Genomic DNA, 20,856 nt, shown 5'->3' on the forward strand with positions numbered 1-20,856 from the left:
ACTGTGTGTATATATGCGTATATATGTGTGTGTGTGTGTGTGTCCTGAGCCGTCCTGGCCTCTCCCCCGTCCCTCCTCGGAGGGAGGGGGTGATATACGGAGCTTTAATTGTCAGGTCTGGCCCCCACATTCCTCGTCTCCTCCATCCTCCAACACTGTGTCACTTTAACAACCACAAATTATCACTGCGATGGAGATCTCCGCCTCGCCGCAGCTCTGCGAGGATACAGAAACACTTCCTTCAATAAATTACACACACACACACACACACACACGGTCATTACCTGCCTGCAGCCCTCTCCCGCTGCACTCGGCGCTCTGACTGACATTTTTATTGTGTCGCCTGAAGATGGGAGCAGATCTGACTAAAAGGGGCTGAAATGACTCCTCGCCATCATGCGACCGAGGTTATTGATCCTCACGGAGCTGAAGGGGAACGCTGATTGGTGGAAAGTGACCTAGGATCATTCCTCCAACAACATCTGACTTCATCAGATCAGAAGGAAGAGTTCTGTGAGGCTCTCTCAGTCACACTGAACAAAACATAAATGGTAACTTTCTCCCTAAAACCCGAGACAATCAAGTTTCTCTCTCCGCACGGTGGTTCATGTGGTTCATTTTTATATCGGCACTAAACAGAAATAATTCCAGCCAGCCAATCGGATGCAGCCTAAGTGCTTCAGCATGGCGAGCAGAGCCGGGCTGATGCTCTCCAGCCGACGGGATGCCACGTAAGTGTTTCAGTCTGTCTTCAGAGAAGAGCTGTCCAGGACCGGGCTGCTGCCTAATCAAACGCAGACCAGAAACAGCTCGGACTGATTTCCTACATCTTGACATGATATCCTGAATTAATTACCAGAACTTGAATAATATATAAAGGAAAAATAAATGTCCAACACTCAGGGCGAACACAGAGAGGCTTCAGAGCACACACTCTCCCCTGTGTGTGTGTGTGCGTGCGTGGCTGCGTAACCTTCGCAGTGTGTTTCCACATTGTTCTCGTGTGTGTTCAGGATTCACACTGAAGGCAGCTTCACACACAAACTGTGACAGAGTTTATTCAGGATGTATCCAGTCGGAATAATTAACCCCAGTCTGATTTCTATGGAAGTTTATCAGCTCGGAGGCACCCCCTGTCCCACAGCTGGGGGAGGGGGAGTAAATGCTGTCTCTGTTTCAGACAATAAACTTCATAAAGTGTACTTTAATGGAGGCAGAACAAGCACTCCTTTGTGTTTTAGCCTCACGGAGGATCAGTGTTACACATTTTGTTCATGTTGCTCATTGGTTTATGGCTGTCTCCGCTATGAGGCTTTCTGTTTTCATAAATTAAAAAAAAAAAAAAATAGATATTTTTTAAAAAACTGTTGTCAAACAAAAACAAACAAACACTTTTCACCTTTGTTTGGCAGAAGTGATGTCAGCGAGGGCCTGGATTTTAATCATTTAGCAGTATTTAGTTTCACAGAGCTCAGTTTGTTGGCGTGCTCCATACACCGCACAGACACATTAACACTAACTAACACTAACGGTTTAAATTACAAATCAAATAAATTCAACTTAAGAAGGGTTCACTGACCTCTTTACTTTGCTTTACTCATTCTCATTAGACAGACTTATGGTGAAAGAGAAAATATATGCAAACACGACAGATGGTCATTCAGTACACCTGGAATACATCAGCAGGAGATGTTTCAAATCTTTTTTGACCTCCACAAACACTAAAAACAACATCGCACACATCCTTTGAAACCCTGCTTGTCGGTTACAAAGAAACAGCTTCGTAAAAACAAAAATCTCTTTGTTTTTAGGAGAACATATTCTCCTCTTATTCAGATAAGACAGCAAAGATAAATGAGCTGACTCAAATCCGTTGGTTGGACAGGGTTATCAGGTTTCAGCTGCAGATTTGAGGGGCATTAAGTTGGGGTTTCCTCATGAAATTATTTCATTTCTGAATTTTTTACATGAGTAATCAACTCTGAAAACATGAGGAAACGTTATCATCAGACCACATGCATCTTAATTCAGTTTCACTTTATTTATACAGCGCCAAATCACAACAACAGTTGCCCCAAGGTGCTTTATATCGTAAGGTAGACCCTATAATAACACAACAGAGAGAACCCTAACAATTACATGACCCCATATGAGCAAGCACTTTTGGAGTGAGAAGGAAAAACTCCATTTTAACAGGAATAAACCTACGGCATAACCAGGCTCAGGGAGGGGCGGGGCCATCTGCCAGTTTGGGGGAGGGGAGGAAGACAGGACGTCATAGTGTCAAGGCCGGGTGGCCAGTGCGCGGAGTGCACCCAAAAACGAAAGCATAAGACAGGAGTGAACTTAACAAAAAATGAGCCATTTATTATGGCTGATGGAAAAATCCAAATCAAAAAGTGAGGCGAACCCGGAGACATGGAAAACAGACAACCAGACAAAGAAGAGAGGGCAACTGACACAATAAATACACAGAGGGGTGAAGAAAGGAGCACATGGAAACACAGCTGGGACAAATAGGCCTAACGACACAGGGGAAGCAAAGCACATAGGGTGCGAGACTGTCAAATAAAACAGGAAACACTAAGACTTAAGCACACAACTTGACACACGAACCAGGAAGAAGGAATGCTCAGGGAAACTGAATGGAATGGGAGACAGATGGGTTGGGAAAAACATACATGAAAGTAGACAACGGACACAAGGAGGGGAACATATAAACAGGGAAGGGAGATGAGACACAACAACAGCAGTTCGGAGGTCGGTGGTACAGGGGAGACAGGTCTGTGAGGTGTGGTTGGTGGTCGAAAGTGTGGCCAACGGTATCTCACAGGGGCCCAACAGAGGTGATGAACCCCCCTCAGGAGGCTTGGCAGTGTGGAGGACGCAGGTGGCAGAACTTGCTTGGCTGAGCCTCCAGGTGCTGAGGAAGGATGCTGATTCCGTGAGATTCCAAGACATAAAATTCAGCCCTGATGTTCCCAAACTCTGACTTCAGTTTTTTATTTACAGTCTGTGGATCTGTCAACATGAAGGTAAGTAACATAGTCTCTCTACTAGCCGACTTGGAAACAAAACCTCAGCACAGAAACAGCTTTAGTGAAGGTTACAAATGATCTTCTTATGGCCTCTGACAGTGGACTCATCTCTGTGCTTGTCCTGCTAGACCTCAGTGCAGCGTTCGATACTGTTGATCATAATATCCTATTAGAGCGATTAGAGCACGCTGTAGGTATTACAGGTACTGCGCTGCAGTGGTTTGTATCATATCTATCTAATAGACTCCAATTTGTGCATGTAAATGGAGAGTCCTCTTCACACACTGAGGTTAATTATGGAGTTCAGCAGGGTTCAGTGCTAGGACCACTTCTGACCAATTTATTCCTTCAGTGCACATATTAAACAAATATGTAGGACTGCTTTCTTCCATTTGTGCAACATCTCTAAAATTAGAAACATCCTGTCTCAGAGTGACGCTGAAAAACTAGTTCATGCATTTATTTACTGCCTCCCATTCTACTTTTAAATACTCTAGGAACAACAAGTAAGCCTGCAGTGTGAGAGCGAAGTGCTCTAATAGGGTGATATGGTACTACAAGGTCATTAAGATAAGATGGGGCCTGATTATTTAAGACCTTGTATGTGAGGAGCAGGATTTTGAATCCTGGATTTAACAGGAAGCCACTGAAGAGAAGCCAATACAGGAGAAATCTGCTCTCTCTTTCTAGTCCCTGTCAGGACTCTTGCTGCAGCATTTTGGATTAACTGAAGGCTTTTCAGGGAGTTTTTAGGACTTCCTGATAATAATGAATTACAGTAGTCCAGCCTGGAAGTAATAAATGCATGAACTAGTTTTTCAGCGTCACTCTGAGACAGGATATTTCTAACTTTAGAGATGTTGCGCAAATGGAAGAAAGGGTTAAGGTTAGGGTTATGTGGAACCAGCTCCCAGTTTGCACTTGAGCCCTAATACATCCCTTAGTCACAGGGCGGATTATTAAGCATTACCCATGAGCCAAAAAAGCAAATGAACAAATAAACCAGTAAAGGAGAGTAACTCATGAGGAGGATGGGCAAAACTTTTATTTAGCAGAAGTATTCAGTAGATTAGAAGTGGAACATGAAGAGGAGGACCCAAATGCAGGGCACAAACAAAAGCAACACATTTATTTGTTGCTTCAAAATCCCAAAATTAAATAAAGTCATTAAAACCAGAATCGAACAGAAATCAGAGAAGTGTGAGGAGCACAGATAAATGTTCTGTCAACAAAGGGACAGTGAACAAAGATGGAGACTGGGAATTACTGAATGGAACATAGGTGGGATCATAACACAAGAAGTTAAATCAAACTAAAACAGAAAATAACCAAAAGATTAATGTGAAACACAGAGACAAGAAAGCTCGTGATCAACATGAAGACAGAGATGAGGGAACTGATGAGGAGTCAGCATAACAAGACTGTCCTCCAAGGAAGGCCAATCCAAACATCATGAATCTGCAAACACTCCAGCCCAACTTCTTTTTCAAGGTCAGAACAGTTGAGCTCAAACAGCTCAACAGGTGACTCAGTGTCACTGGATGCTTCTTGTGTGCAGGTGTGTTTTTCTCCAGAAGTGAATGGCACAGGCAAGTTTCTAACAATGAAGGCAGCAGGTGAGTATGACTTGACTTTAAAGCCTAGTAAGAGGTAAGCATCAAAAAACAGGCCTGAGCTACTCACTACCACACAGATCAGGTTAAAAATCAGGCAACGAGTGGAGAGAAGAGCCAGAGTGAAATACTGCTGGTGAGGAGTTATGAGTGTGACAGCTGGAGTCAGAACCAGAACAGAAACCATATGAAGACATCATCTACAATAACAATGGATCAAAACACAGGATCACAAACCAGCAAACCCATGAAGGCAAAAAGGAAACTAGCAATCAGACTGACTTCCAGAATAAAGAAATGCAAACAGGAATCCAGAACTTCCTAAACGTGAAACAATGGTGAAATCTCAAATACAACAATCAATGCTTGTGTTTATGGAGTGTAATTAAAAACCAATCATTCAAACAGAACCAGAGAAAAAACGCCCCAAAAACTCTACCACAACAGTCACATCAAGGTGCTTTGTATTTTAAGGTAAAGACCTTAGACCTGCTGGACACGAGCGGTCCAACAGTCTGGAGTATTCTGAGAGGATCCTGATTGGTGGAACAGCTGCTGTACCTTCACAGAAAACATTAACCTCTCCTCCAGCTCATCTCCTCCTCTCAGCCAGGACCCGAAGAAGAGGAGGGAGAGAAACGATCACCTTCTGTTGGATGACTCTCCTCACATTGACACTCGAATTATTATGAAAGAAGTTGACTGCAGATTTACAACCAGTGGAAACCAATCAGTCAGAGGAGTTAACAGCAAACGCCATCCTCTCTCCCAGATCCTCTGCCGCCTCTGCTCCTCATCTGAATCCAAACAGGAAGCAAACGTGGAGAGTTTCCCATTCCCAGAGTTTTCCCTTTCAGTTTCCAAGCTGAAATACAGATCAGCCTGCCACATTAAAAGCACCTACTCTGAGTATGTAGCAGACTGGCCCCACCACATTAAAAGCATCTACTTTTAGTATATAACAGATCAGCCCCACCACATTAAAAGCGCCCGCTCTGAGTATCCCCTCACCTAAAACAGGCATAATTAGCCTGTGGGTATTTTAGGATAATTGTTCTAACTTGTGATAAATGTCTTTTTTGCTTCCACAGAGGCTGTTTCATCAGCAGTGTCATAAAGAACGAGCCTCAGCTCTTAATCATCGGGACAAATACACCATTAACTTTTGAATTCATTTCCTGAATCTGCATCAGCGACGGTAAACTCTTCCTCATTACGGAAGCAGATGCTTTAAAAGCCAGACTGGATGGGATCAAAGGCCAGCGCGGCTCCCCGGCTCGCTGCTTTAGCTCATTTTCATTAAAACATCTATCGCATAATGCATTAACGCTTTAAAAGCTGCTCATGAACACCTTTCCTGTGATAGAAATGGGCAAAGGACAGCGGAGAGCCTCGCATCAAGTCAATCAAAACGTTTCTGCCAATGGTGGCGACCCTGACAGGTGAGAGGAGCGCGTGTGTGCACGTGGAGGTGTGCGCACATGCCACTGTGCTGGCGTGTGCGCTGGGCAGAGGCCACAGAGCCACGCAGACCAAGGGTAATGCATTTTTCTCCAAACAAGAAAGATTGCTGAATCCCTGCCTCCCGGAGCATGGGGGCCTGGAGGGGGAGCAGGGCAGTGCATAGTGATGCAGGTATATGGATGGCCTGAGGAGGTTTCCATCATTCATAAAGCGCGGCGGCCGTACGTGCCCTGACGCCGAATTGATCTTGCAAAAGAAGCTGGGTGGCAGAGCGACCACTTCATTAGTCTCCCCGAGCTACAAATCACCTGCTGCTGCAGCGCTCAGAGGGGCCGGCGTTACCCGTTGTATTACCCTGCTGCAGCCTCAGCACGCTAAAGGGACCGGCCGCTCATGCAGCCATTACGAGTGAGTTATGTGGCGATGCCAAAATCTTCCTCCTACATCTGCAGGTCAGAGGAAGCACTCGGAGCAGAATGATTCACAGCGGGGAGCATCTGGAAGCCCGTTTGACTTTTCAAATGTGACTTTTAGAAATAGAGATGTGATCTGAAAAAACTGCACATTTTCTGTTCAGTGTGTCGACTTGATCATATCGCACCTTAAAGCCGAGCATTAGCATCCAGGCTGAAAAAACCCTGCAGTTTCACTACCGTCCAGCAGAGGCATCGACATGTTTACAGCCTGATGCACAAACTGTTTGATCTCTATAGATAAGTTCCCCCTTCATAACAAACTTCATACCAGCTGGAATGATGTTGTAACTCACCTGTTTAAGCTGCTAGCTGTCTGCTAGCTTTACCTGAGCTGCACCCAGTGTTGGGGAGTAACGGAATACATGTACCGCCGTTACGTATTTAAAATACAAAACATGAGTAACTGCATTCCGTTACAGTTACCGTTTAAAAAGGTGGTATTCAGAATACAGTTACTTTGTTGAAATAAAGGGATTACACGGCGGTATTTTCCTGTTTCATATGTTAGGCCAGGGGTCGGCAACCTGCGGCTCTGCATGCGGCTCTTTAGTCCTTATAGTGCGGCTCCGTGTGGTTTGGGAAAATAAATTAGAAGTATTTAGCTGAAGTGTATTTTATTTATATTAGTTCTTTTTTAACTTGTAGTTCTAAATTGGAAGATTATTGTGATATTGAAATATAAAAATAAAATTATATTCTGTTATTTTTTCATCGTTCAAAATAAGTGTCACACTCGCGGAAGCCGGTGTACCCGCCTAAACGCCATGCATTTATCGAGACTTTCAACCCCAGGTAGGCCAATTATGGATCTTCGGATCCACATTATGTCAGCAGCTATTCTCCACTGTGAACTATGTTAAAAACAAACACCGCTCGCGCCTCACAGATGACAGATGTAAAGCTGCCTGCGTAAAGATGAAAGTGACTTCGTACAGCCCTGATTTGCAGACGCTGTGCGCAGAGGTTCAAAAGCAGAAGTCCCATTGTAAACATATCACGGCAGACCCGATGATGTTTGCATGAACACGCTTTTCAGCATCTCTTTATTGACCACTTTTCACACACGGTTGCTGTACACATACAGCCGGCTGTAGCTTTTCAGCTCACAGCCCGACACATACCAACAACAACAGAGCAGCATAGATAGCACAGACGTTAAGCTGGAGAGGCGTGATTGCGGGTGCCGCTCAGGTGTGTCTGCCTCCCCTGCAGCGGCGCTGCAGACCACGCCCCGCCACACACATTAACCAGGTAAAACACATATTTAGGCAGAATTTTGCAAATATCTATTTTTCATTTTTTAGCAGCATAGTGCTTTTTTTCCAATTATTTTTTAAAAGTCAGGTCAAGGCTCCAAAAGCCCAAAGGAGATATAAGGGTGGCGGCTCGCAACAGTTTTTGTTTGCTACATGGATCATTTTAGTTCAGCTGGGTGTCTTTCCTTTTGTTATATTTCTTTAAGAGTTCAAAATGTGTTAATTACATAAATAAAATGTAATTTTCTCTGTAGCCCTTCATGGATTTCATAAGCAACACACCTTAGTTGTTCACACAAAGCATAAAGGTAAAAAAACAATAAATACAGTGTTATTTTCATTTTAGATGTCAAAAAGTATTTGCGGCTCCCAGTGTTTTCTTTTGCGTGGAAACCGGGTCCAAATGGCTCTTTGGGTGTTAAAGGTTGCTGACCCCTGTGTTTGGCTATGCCCTCTCTATTTTTGGTAATTCCACGCTGGTGGAAACCCAAACAAAACACGCATTAATAGGCTCTAATGCCTGTCTCAATCTCGCGTCTCATAATGACGCGAAGAAATATTTTTATAAAATGATTTAAATTTAAATTAATTTAATTTAAATTCTAGACAAAGGGGAGTAGCAATTTTAATACATAAAAATATTAATTTCACAGTACTCGATACAGTTATAGGTCCAGGGGGCAGATTCTTAATCATTAAACTATACTTGATAAAAAGCTATGTACTGTAAGTGTATATGGTCCAAATGTTGATGATCCCTCATTCTTTCACGTTTTTTTCAGTGCACTCTCTGAACACTTAGATGGCACACTTGTTCTTGGAGGCGACCTCAACCTTGGACTAAATGAAGAAATGGATAGGCTCAATACAGCAGGAACTCAGCATAATTGGCAGTCCACAAATATAATCAAACAGTATATGAGCGACGTTGGCCTTTGCGATGCATGGCGCTCCCTTCACCCCACCAGTAAGGAATATACGTTTTTCTCACATGTCCATCACTCCTACTCTCGTCTGGATTATGTTTTGGTCAGCAGCTCACTGCTGAGTGACATCTCAGACACTGAGATTCACCCTATAGCTGTCAGCGATCATGCTCCTGTATCTTTAACACTAATGCACAAGAATAATACTACGCCTAGTAAAAACTGGAGATTTAATACATCACTGCTTAAAGATGAAGACTTTATTAAATATTTTAAAAAAGAGTGGACTTCATATTTAGACTTTAATGACACTCCCGGAACATCAGCTTCTGTTCTATGGAAAGCAGGGAAAGCTGTGTTGAGAGATAAAATCATTTCTTTCTTATCACATAAAAAGAAAGAAGAAAACAAAAATATTCAGGAATTAGAAAAAAACATCAAATCACTAGAAGAAGCCTACGCGTCCCACCAAGATCAAGAAATATTGAACAAAATACGCAAAACAAAACTAGAATTAAATGAGATAATTGATAAAAAAAAAACAAAATTCGTAGTGCAAAGACTACGCTTACAAAATTATGAACATAGTAATAAATCCGGTCAATTTCTAGCAAACCAGCTAAAAATAAATAAAGAAAAAACAACTATATGTGCTGTTCAAGACTCATCTGGGAACACAATATATGAACCGAAACAAATAAACAACATTTTCAGGGATTTCTATAAAACTTTGTATTCACCACAAATAAACCCATCTAAAAACGAAATTGATCAGTTTTTGGACAACATAACTCTCCCAAAATTATTAGACACTCAAGCAATGGCACTGGATTCGCCACTGACACCAGGTGAACTCCAGGAAGCCCTGATAAGCATGCCCAATAATAAGGCTCCAGGTCCAGACGGCTTTCCTGCAGAATTCTACAAAGAATTCTGGACGATTCTAGCACCAGTTTTTTACAGAATGTTGTTGGAAATCAAAGAAAAGGGCAGACTTCCATCAAATATGAATTCTGCAAACATTAATCTCCTGCTAAAACCAGGCAAAGACCCTGTACATCCCTCAAGCTATCGTCCAATATCCCTTAAATAAATGTAGACCTTAAAATAATCTGCAAAACTCTCTCAAAGAGACTAGAGAAAATAACCCCCCTCTTAATTCATCCTGACCAAACTGGTTTCATAAAAGGTAGGCACTCATCAACAAATACACGTAGATTACTTAATTTGATAGAGTACTACAGTAAAAACATCGAAACTACAATATTTTCTTTAGATGCAGAAAAAGCGTTTGAAAGAGTTAACTGGAAATTTCTATTTGCAACAAATTTGGTTTTGGAACCTCTTTCATTAACTGGTTACAAATATTATACAATTCCCCAACAGCTTGTGTCAAAACAAATGACCAAACATCCTCCAGCTTCTGTCTCCTGAGGGGCACCAGGCAGGGATGCCCACTCTCCCCTTCACTGTTTGCAATTTTTATTGAACCACTAGCAGCAGCAATTAGACAGAATTCAGTAATTAAGGGCATAAAATGCAAGAACGTGGAACATAAAATCAGCCTTTATGCGGATGATGTGTTACTCTTTCTCCAAAACTCACAAACCAATATCTCTGGGGTAATTGAATTGATAAACTCTTTTGCAAGAATATCAGATTACTCAATTAACTGGTCAAAATCTACAGTCCTTCCGATTAATTGCTCCTTCCATAATTCTTCCTCTACACCACTGCAATCGGGAAATATAAAATATTTAGGTATTATTGTTTCTCCCAAGCTTGCAGATCTGACTAAATTAAACGATATCCCACTTTTAAAGAAAGTAGAAGGCGATCTGGCTAGGTGGAAATGTCTACCCATATCACTCATGGGAAGGGTTGCTGCTATAAAAATGATGGTCTTACCAAAAATAAATTATTTATTCTCAATGATCCCAACTAAACCACCACAAGATTGGTTCAGATCTCTAGATTCATATATGTCCAAATTCCTTTGGAAAAATAAGCCCCCACGTATAAGCTTAAAAACATTACAAAAGATGAAGGATAAAGGAGGATTAGAACTACCTAACTTTCAGCACTACTTCTTAGCCAACAGGCTTCAATTTATCTCAGGATGGCTAAAACATACCCTCTTAGATGAACCTTGGCTAGATGTAGAACAAGCACTTTGCAATAATCTGGAGATTTCAGACCTACCATTTATCAGCTCAAACATCCAACAACATGAATGCTTTAAAAGTGTCAACATCAGCTCTTCTCTGACAGCATGGTGGGAGTTTCTAAAGTTGACGGAGTCTTCATTAATCCCTTGCAAACGTACACCTATCTGGAACAACCCTGACATATTACAAAAAAATAATATGATAAACTTTTCAGATTGGAGTGGTAAAGGAATCAAATATTTAGAACATATACTAGAAGGAACAGAATTTATTCCATTTGACAGACTAGTTACACAATATGGGATCAACAAGAAAAGATTTTTAGAATATCAACAAATTAAATCCATAGTAAAAAAAGAAATTTAAACCCGGTCTACTACAAACACCACCAAGTGTGGTTCAAATTCTTACTCTTAAAACCCCCAAATTACTTTCCAAAATATACAGAATGCTTTCTAAAACAGATGAATCAATATCAATTCCTACTGCAAAATGGGAAGCGGATTTATCAGTTAACTTAGACCAAAACTTCTGGTCTCAGATTTGCTTAAAAACCTTTCATTTAATTAGAAATCCCAGTCTTCAATTAATTCAATACAAAATACTACATAGAGTACACTATACAGGTCATCGGATGTTCAAGGTGGGCTTTACGTCTACCAACAACTGCTCACACTGCCAAACCAATTCACCGGACAATTATATCCACGCTCTTTGGTTCTGTCCACCAGTTCAGAAGTTTTGGCGTGAGATATGTGAAGACTTATCGAAGTGTCTGAAATGTAACATTCCAACTTCTCCTTTAGTGTGTTTGTTGGGCAGCTTAGATAATGTCACTTCAGAAAAGAATATAGCCCACATGGTTTTCACTGCCCTATGCATAGCCAAGAAAACAGTCCTCATGAACTGGAAAAATAAAAATAATCTTAATTCTTACCAATATAGAAATTATCTATTAGATTACATTAGTCTTGATACAGCCTCTGCCACCACATCAGATCAATTGCTCTGGGCTCCTTTGATCAGCTCCATCACCTAGTGGGGGTGGGGGGGTCATAGTTTGGTCCCACCTTCACTGTTGTGATTGGTGTGGGGGTAGGGACAGGCTTGGGGCGTCGGGGGATTCCCCAGGAGCATCTTCCTTGGGGGGCTCAACCCGGGGTAGCGGTCATGGCCTATTAAAGGCTCTGTTGGCTCTTAGGTGACGGTTTCCTCGTGGCTGCGTGCAGCGGGGCTAGGGGAGGGTCTGTGCTGATGGACTTGGGTTACTGACCTGGGAGCCTGGCTGTCCCTGGGTGGGTCCGGGGCAGGCGGGGTTTCTGGGGGTGCTCCGTCTCCGGGCTGGGGCCCTGGCTGGGCCTTGGGGGCTTGGGTCCTGGTTGGTGTGTCGCCGGGGTTGTGGGCGGGTGGGTGTATGGGGGCTCAGCCCTGGCGCAGGGTGCCGCCGGTGCATCGAACCATCTGGAAGGCTCTTCAACTGGTGGGGGAGGCTGTTACATCTTGCAGGAGGTCTCCTCTCTTCAGGAACTCACCCTGCAGGAGGGGGAGATATAGGAGAGGTGGAGGAAGAACTCAGCCTGGGCGTCTATTGTGCTCGTGTAGTCTGGAAGATGAGTGGATGACGGGGTGGGGGCAGTTTTCTCTGTGATGGGGTCGGGTGGGCTGCCCCGGGCTCTGTGGAGCCGGGCGGCGCTGCTGAACTGGGCCCCGGTCCGGATGGGCCTGGGCCCCCTTTCCCTGGTGGGTTGCAGAGAGTGGGGGTGCCTACTGGGGTCAGCGGGGGAGCTGGCCCCAGGGAGGGGCCACTTGCCCCTCCCTTCCTTCCCTCCCCATCTCCAGCTGCCTCCCTCTTCCCGCTCCACCACAATCACCCACACATGCAGGGCCTTGGGGTAAAGGTGTGTCACCACGGTGCAGGGGAGGCATCCCCCCTCTCTGTCCCCTTCTGGCTGCCTGTGCCTCAATCAAAATTTAAAAAAAAAAAATTAATATGAAGGCAATAGCAGAGTGTTACAGGCATCGCCCTAAATAATGTAGTCTCATGGGCAGTGTAGTCCGTGCTGCAGGGAGAATGGACTGCCATACCCATGATGTGTCTGTGAGCGAGGGAGGGAGAGAAAGGAAAAGTCCGAGCTGTCACGGAGCAGAAACGGGAGTTGGAAGCATGTAAATATAATAATAACCACTGCAGCCAAGAAGAGTGCCTGACGAGCCCAGTTGTAAGTAAGCTATTAAGACTCGACTGTACACTGTGTTCGTGTTTTCCTCTGAAACAATAAGTTCCGTTGGAGCAGCCTTTCAACGCCTCTCTCTGTCTCTCGCTAGCAAAGTTGACCCAGACAACAAAGTAAAGCTAGTTTTCAGCTACGAGCCCGACACGAACCCGACGTATTAGCCAGAGGTCCCTTTACTACGATTCGGAGCCGCGGACCTGTTTTATATACGCGCAGAATAGTTTTCTATACGAGATCGCTGCAAAAAGTGCAGCCTTACCTAATGTCCACCTACTGTTACTCATTTATATTAAGATTTAAACATCTAGTTGGTATTGGTATGGCGAGTAACCTTCAGTAATAGTAATAAATCACACAGCAATAGGACATTCATGTAGTTGTAAAAAAGCATGATAATGTATTAAGTAATCTAAAGTATTCAGAATACGTTACTCTCATTGAGTAACGTAACGGAATACGTTACAAAATACATTTTGGGGCATGTAATCTGTAATCTGTAGTGGATTACATTTTAAAAGTAACCTTCCCAACACTGGCTGCACCTCTGCACCGTGTTTGTGCTGTTGGAGCCTTTTGGAGCATTTTTAATGTCATCACGTGACCAATATTATGGCTGCTGTGAGGTCACTGTACTAACAGTGACCGTACAAGAAGGCGGAGCTCCAGTTTAGGTGACAGTGAAATTCTAGGATTCTGTTTGGATGTGACTGAGTAGCAGCTCTCTGTGTCTGGTGTCAGGTATCCCTTTGTGGAAGCTTTACAGGTACAGTCAGTTGTTTTTTTAGGTTATTTAATAGAACATTGATTAGTGTGTAATTACATCTTCCAACAAATTGGTGCATTCTCATAAACTTAGAATAGAATAGAGTAGAATAGAATATAATAGAATACAATAGAATAGAATAATCCTTTAATTGTCCCACAAGGGGGAATTTGGTTTTAATAGAATCAATCTATTAAAATACACCGGAGTGGGTGCCAGTTTGTGAAAGTCGACATGCTGCTTCACCATCTTGAATACAGTGGCTAAAATAGAGATTCTGCTTAACCATGTTTTATGTACATGGCTAGAAACCGGCCACATATGTAGCACAGAAGAAGTCGTTTGTTCCCACTGCTGTCAGACATCCACTCGAGTCAGATCCGCACACGTGGAACAGAACTAATCACACCTCACTGCACCCTGTCACTTTGTACGCCACGACATATATTTGCACACATACTTTTCTTTTTATATGTATATTTGTACCTATATCTCTATATGTATCTATTTATCTTCATCTATCATATCTCTTTTTACATGAGTGCTTAATGTTTGTTGTATATTTGCTGCTATAACAACTCATTTCCCTCTGGGATTAATAAAGTCTCTGATTCTAACTTTTTCCCAATATTGTCACAATCACTTATTGTCAATACATCTGACCCTCCAGACAGCTAAACAACAGTTTATGAGCTCACATTATGGCAGCTAATGTTAGGCTGACGGGGCTAAAAACCACACTTTCCCTCTGATAAAAAGTTTGATTACATTCTCACATCATGTTGAAGGTCAGAGTCCAACAACGTGTATTGTAACAGCTGTGAGAACAGTCACTCTGATCATTTTAACTCTCAGGATGGAATCTCAAAGTTTGGTTTCAGGATCTTAAAAAGTGTTTTAATGTTGTCAAACCGAATGAAAAGATACGATGAAGAAAGATTATTATGAACTTTTAATCACACAAAGCCACTCTGCCAGTGTTAAAGACTAAAGCTGAGGAGGGCCAATCAGCTGCTATTAGCATTCTTCACCTGTTTAGCTAAACTCAGCACTTGCTCCTCAATCACTAACTGAATAAACTCAGCCAATGCAATTTCTGTGACGGGACAGAAATGGCATCGTGGTTCAGCAGCAGCTTGTAGGTCAGCCATTCACAGAGTGAAGAGCAGTCACACGGGACTCGTGCATACAGATGTTTTAGTTCAAGCTGACTGAAAACAAGCACTTAAGCTTTCATGGATGAAAATCAGCACCATGATTAGCTAATGCAGGTCAGAGGTGTTGCATTAGTATACATGATGGTGAGCTTGTCCTGACAGGAGCCTGATCTGTTTGCTATTTCAAGGATGCTAAAACCGTAGCGCTATGTTACCCAGAGGTGCAGAAAAAAGCGCTCATTAAATCAAACTAATGTAATCAGCGTGTGAGTGGGGAAGACTCGGCACCCACAGTTAATATACTTTAGTTTTTTCATTAGTTTCTATTAGTTTTTGTGTTAGTTTTAGTTGGCACATGTGATATTTGACTGACTTGGAGCACATCTCAGCATCAGGGCGCTTCGCTGCACCTGCTCTAAGACTGCGGTAACAAATTCAACCTCGTGTAAACTCTGTTTTTATCCTGAGCTGCTGACACATCTCATGATTTATGTCCAATCTTTAGTTTGTGTCAAGTGTGACGATATGGAGCAACATACTGGAGCCTCCAGTGAAGTCGCTGTAAACCGAACATTATCCATAATGTTCTTGAATTACTGTAGTTTCCCCATCGTATTGATTGTAATTCTTCCCTAATCTCAACTATAATCCACATCCCTGTTTGAATTCACAGAAAAATGTCAAAATGATGCAAAATGCAAAAAACCTCCCTTACTTCATGCTTCATAACCTTTTTAAATATCTCGATTTTAGCACACAGCTCGTAGTTTATTGTTTGTTACATTTCTTTATGAACTGTAATGAACAAAAAGTCCCATATGTCTGAAGTACAAATGGTAAATGGACTGAGTCTTATATAGTGCTTCTCTACTCTCCCAAAGTACTCAAAGCGCTCTATACAACATCCCACATTCACACAAGCACTGTTTCTATGCTTTAACTATCATTCACATCATGTATCGGAGAGCAACTTGGGGTTAGTATCTTGCCCAAGGATGTATGGCATGCAGACATGGATCAAACCACCAACCTTCCAGTTAGTAGGTGACCTGCTCTACAGAGGCGGAGAAATTTTCTTAGGGTGGCAGAGAAATCAAATGGGGTGGCAAAATCAAAGCCTTTTTTTTTTTGAACACATATGCAGGTGGTTACATATGGTTAAAATGATTCAAATGCAGTAAGTATACATGCTTTTCATATAAATATAGTCTATAACTTAAATATTTTCTGTAGCCCACATAATTAAACATGTTAGTTTCACATAAAATCCACATAAAATGTGAATTTTGATCTTATGTACTGTATAGCCTGTATAATAAATAAATATGTAGCCCAATGCGTATAAAATCCAGAAAGCTACACAACATGGGGCGATGTTGTTCGAAATGTGCTCTGGTACAATCATAGGCATGGCTTGCTGCTGAAAACAAGAAAAAAGCCGGTCCTGCTATGGGCTGAAACATTTGTTAATGGTAGAGGGGGGAACACTATGCAATAAATTCATTTGTAGAATTTATATTCACTGTTAACTGCAACTGCACTCAAAGTGTTAATGGTATCTTATTTTAATAAACAACACTGTCATATGCAAAACTAGGGTGACACTTGGGGTGGCAAGAGATCATTTTAGGGTGGCACATGCCACCCCATGCCACCCTTCTACATCCGCCCCTGCTGCTCTACCAGCTGAGCTACAGCCACCCCGTACAAAGCATCATAAATAAACTGACAAATGTATGAAGATAGTTATCATGTAAATATGCTACCTAATACAAAGTGTGAAAGCAGTGGTGTAAAGATGCAGTCGTTTGATACACTTTTCACAGTTTTTATTTCATTTTCCTATAATCCAGTCCGGATCCAGTCCTCTGCTGGGATCAGGATAATCCTGACATTCTGCTTCACAGTAATCCTGATCCCAACAGCACAAACTGGAGATTTATTCTGGATTGGATCTCGACTTTATTACCTGATTCTATAAATCTGTTTTCAGATCCTATCGGATTGGAATAATCCTACCAGATGACTTTTGTGCCCTGGGTGTGTGGCGCAGATTAGGGCCCGTCATATCCAATCATATCGCAGATTTCAGGTAGGAGATGATCCCTCAGCTTTACCGTAGCATAGAATTTACTAAGAATGTCAAAGCTGACCGAGTGACCACTCCACACCCCGTAATTAGTCCGATATGGCCTTCACACGGGGGCGCTGAGAGGAACAAAGGCCAGCAGTCAGGAGGAAGATGGAGCACTGGCTGAGAGGGTGGTTTGTGATCTCTGAGGAGGCAGCTTCACAGTGGCAGGGCAGAGCCAAACAAAGTGCGACGGCCTTCCTTGTGCACAAATCTTGTCAATGGTAATTGATCGCCGCTGGTCACCCGCATAGGACCTGGGACGAAATCAAGTGGCTTCTCCATAAAACAATGTCAAATATTGATGATATTTCTCTTCCCTGGCTGCAGAACGAATGGCCCCATCCTCTCTGTAGTTTTGATGAATGTTTGTTATTGTCTTTCTCTTGTCATTTTCACGGCTGCTCTCTCAGATGGAGCGCTATTTTTTCTGCATTTTTACCACCAAAACCCCCACGGCCTGACCCCGCAGGCTCACTAACTACACATTAATCTGAATTTAAGTAAAAACTACTTTTTTCTGTGATAAGTTGTGTTTCAGAACCTTTCAGATTTTCAATAACTTGCTGCCACAGACATGGTTTTTAAAGACAGATATCCCTTTTTGTTATGACAGCCTTCCCCTCAGACAGGAGACCAAAGGCACAGCGCCATGCCACAAACAAACCCAGTTTGCCACCGCAGCGGCAGAATCTCCGAGACATTTGACTTGGAAATACACAAAGTGAATTCAGGGCTTCTCCTCTCTGCCTCTTTTCATCTGTCAACATCTCTCTCCCTCTTTGTAAGAAAACAAACTATTCTCCCCCCTTTTATTGTCTGTTTAAACTTGCATGGCCCCCCCGCAGCCGTCCACAGTCTATTCCCTCATCTGTCAGAGCTCGAGGTCTAAAAGCTCGTCTGGTTCACAGTTTCACTTCACAGAGTGTTTGTGTGTTTGTCAGTCCACGCTCTCTGAAAGGCAGAAGGGGGGGGGGCACACACACCATATGGCATTTCTGATGAGTGTCGGGGGGGACAGTACATGTTTTCTGTGATGATGGAGGTGAGGGGGGGGCAGAGGCGGGGTTTTGGAAAGCACGCCGAAGATGACGCGTGCACAACGAGACCAGCAGAGCCACGTTCTGTCAGACTGTCAGAAAAACAGGCATCAATTATTCAGTCCACTCGCTTTGGAAAAGGGTGTATCTGTGTGCACGCACGGGGAGGTCGGACTAAACGGCAGACAGCAGCGAATCAGGCAAAACTCTGGTCCGAGGGGACTTTGGCGATTCCCACCGTGTACCGGGGGTGGATAGTGGGGGGCTGTGATTGGTGATCTTTAAGAAAACAAAAGCACATGAGGGCGTTAGGCTTAAAAAAGTCACAGTGATGATGTAGACTCATTACAGAGTTAATCATAAAGCACGTTAGACATAAACTGATGATAACAGATACATTGAATCATCTTTTTGTAATATTTAGGATTGCATTTCATGATTTTTTTAAATAAAGAAAAATACACTTTACACAAACAGTAACAATAGTTCTTGGTCTGTTTATCCTTTATCATCACTGTACACGCACAATGGCATTATTGCAAGATGCCACCTTTGTAGATCGAGTTGAGTATTTGGTTTCAGCCCATGAAAACCCCAAGATGACAACGTTCGCCACGACAGGCCAGGGACTGCCTCCAGGGTTTGGGTGTGATTGCAGACCTGACACCTACCCCTTTGAACACTCGTGATATCAGCTTGTTCATGTCAGAGTGACCAGCACAACCACACTGGCTGACTTGTGCCAATTGGTGGTTGAAGAATGGGATGGCAGCTCACAGCAGTGTGTGACCAGCATGAGGAGGAGGTGCTGTGGCTGTGTATGGTTCTTGCACATGCTACTGAGGCGCCTACCTGCTAAATGAATAAACTCCTTAAATGCTTCAAGTTGTTTGGCATTGGAGAAGATTTCATGGGCACCGCCCACACACTCAACTCTGCTGCTCAACCCACAGTGATGTGGGTCTGCTTGTCTTTACAAACACAGAGTGTTTAAGGGGAAACACACAGGTTTTCCAACAGTATGAGAGCTATTGGTCAAAATCATCGTTACAACAAACAGATAATCTAAAAACACAAATGTTACTTTTTATGCTGCATTTATTAATATACAATCAAACTTTTACACTGTGTATTCTTCCATTAAGCATATAATCTGACAAATCCAGTGGCCTCATCTCCACACACACACACACACACACACACACACACACACACACACACACACACACACACACACACACACACACACACACGTTGCTAGGACACAAGCATTAAGAGTAGAGGAGTAAGATGTCCTGTTCGTGCAGTGTGTGTGTTTAAGTACTCACTCACATTGTGTGTGTGTGTGTCTGTGTGTGTGTGTGTGTGTGTGTGTGTTGGAGTGATAACCCGCCAAGGAGACTCAAAAGCAGCAGCTAATGGACTCCGACCATGGAGTACTTGTCACACAAACATTTCTGCTGTCACAGCAGTTTATCACACATAACACAGTGAGACACCACTTACACAAACACACACGCACACACGCGTGTGCACACATGTGTGCGTGCACGTCCCAACGCAGCGTCCCAGAGCAGCCATTTGTCCCAGCGTGCAGAGCGAGGAGAACAAAGGAGGAGAGACAGTCATGTTTTCACAGTTGTTTCAGCAAATCTGATGTGACAAAGTGAAAAGAGACTTCATGGCATCACACTGCTCCAGCTGAACACACACGCACACCCCACTGCGAGCGTGCACCAGGGTGAGCCTGCATGTGTCGGTCAGAAGTCGGTCACTTTGAGCCTTTAAAGCTTGATCACAACACAGTTTGTAAGGAGACACATGACATGTTCATAGAAATATAATTTCAGGACAGGCATGTGTGTGTTTGTCATGCAAACAGAAGTGTTCATAATAAAAGTCTGCTGGACCTCAGAGACGCTCAGTCACAGTTTAGCGTCAGTGAAACTTGATCAGGCCCAGAATTTTCACACTAACTGTGGCCACAAGATTTCATTCACACCAAATTTTATATTTTTTAGTGTCAAAAATTACAAAAACAGGACGACACTAATTCTTTCTCTTCTTTATTTTTAATATTTTTTGGCAAATATTTCAAAAATGAGTTCAAGGAGGGGACACAGTTATTTATCATATGGTTCATGACATACTATTTTATTTTAAATGGCATTATAGGGTTCACCTGCGGCACTGGGGTCACAGGTAGCACTGAGGGAAGCAGGTACTTTTTATTTGTGCAGCATGTTTAAACCAAAGCCCTTCAGAATAAAATCAAACTGAATAAACAAGTTCCTAAAAAATGGACCCTACAGGAATTCATTACATGAAAAAGCACGACGGCAACCATTCGTCCAATCACAGCTCCAGAAATCAGCAGCTGAATCTGGCCTGAGGTCAAAGGCACAAGCTCCAAAAGGTGTGCAGGTGTGAGACTGTTTTAGGATTTACTCTGTGATCACAGCCAGTGGGTGCAAGACTCACTGGAGACCTTTTTGGTCCCAGTCTGCAGCATTTTGGACTGACTGTAAACACATAAGAGATGACTGGCTGACTACAGCATGCAGTCTGTTACAGATGTACCAAGTCTGAT

This window comes from Pelmatolapia mariae, linkage group LG1, assembly GCF_036321145.2.
Source record: "Pelmatolapia mariae isolate MD_Pm_ZW linkage group LG1, Pm_UMD_F_2, whole genome shotgun sequence".
In the NCBI taxonomy this organism is placed as follows: Eukaryota; Metazoa; Chordata; class Actinopteri; order Cichliformes; family Cichlidae; genus Pelmatolapia; species Pelmatolapia mariae.